The sequence below is a fragment of the Phalaenopsis equestris genome, unplaced genomic scaffold, assembly GCF_001263595.1.
Source record: "Phalaenopsis equestris unplaced genomic scaffold, ASM126359v1 Scaffold000847, whole genome shotgun sequence".
NCBI lineage: Eukaryota > Viridiplantae > Streptophyta > Magnoliopsida > Asparagales > Orchidaceae > Phalaenopsis > Phalaenopsis equestris.
In genome coordinates, this window is record NW_018165287.1 from 258,086 (window position 1) to 259,417 (window position 1,332).

The following is a 1,332-nucleotide window of genomic DNA, read 5'->3' on the forward strand; positions in this document are numbered from 1 at the left end:
GTCGACTCAGTCATACACATTTGGCCACATAGATAACCCTAAAATAATCAAAGTTTCAAACTTTCATAGAAAGCAGCGGCAAGCGGCATTTTGCAGCATCAGGTTGTGTAATAGGTTTTTAGGTATCGTCCATTTATTGGTAACATGGGTCTTTCGCCCTGGAAGTCCACTAACTGGTATACTCCTCCTGTGTAGACCATTTCAACGACAAATGGTTCCTCCCAAGTTGGCTCAAATTTTCCACCTATTTTGCGGCGTGCAAGAATAGGCCTTTTGAGCTCAGCACGAATACGAGGTCACCAACTTTGAATATCCTTGGGCGGACCAATTTATCATGAGCTTGTACCATCTTCACCTGGTAGAGCTCTAAATGTTGTTGTGCTTCTAGTTGTTTTCCCTCGAGACTCTTAAGTTCTTTGAGTCTGAGTTTTGCACTTTCTTCCGTTGTGAGTTGGTTGGCAACGACGACTCAGAGAGATGGTGTCTGGATTTCTAGTGGTAGCACGGCCTCGGCCCCATACACGAGTGCATAGGGTGTACATAGAGTGGGAGTCCTGAAATTCATCTGGTAGGCCCACAAGGCCTCTAATAGTTTGTTGTGTTAATCCCTCTTGTTTTCATCCAGTGTTTTCTTCAAAATCTATACCAGTGCCTTGTTGAAAGCTTCAGCCAGACCATTTGCTCTGGGATAGTAAATTGTAGAGTATCTTCAATCTATCCCATGTCTTCTAACAAAATTGTTGATCTTTTTACTTTTGAAAGCTGTCCAGTTGTCAGAGATTATTCTTCATGGTACTGTCTCTGCCCATTTGGTGAAGTAGTCTGTAGCGACAAGTATAAACCTGTGTCCTTTAGAAGATGGAGGGTCTATCAAACCTATTATGTCCGTGCCCCAACAATCGAATGGCCACGAGGCAACAGTTAGGTGCAACACATTCGAAGGCTGGTGTAAGACCACCCCATGCACTTGGCATTGGTGACATCTTCTTGTTGTATCCATGCAATCGGACATCATAGATGGCCAATAATATCCGAGTCTTTTGATCTTCATTTTCATTTTTGGTCCTGACTTGTGAGCGCCACACAATCCGGCATGTACTTCTTTGACAATATTCTGTGCCTCGGCTCTGCTCAAAGACCGTAGCCACATTTGATCAAACGATCTCTTATATAGAACACCATTTATGAGAGCATATGACAAAGCACTCTTTGTAATCTGGTTTGCCTCGGACTTATCCTCTGACAGCTTTCCAGTATGCAAATATTCTATTAATGGCTTTCGCCAATCTTCATTGATATTTACAACCGCATTTATTGTGTCTTCTTCTTTCC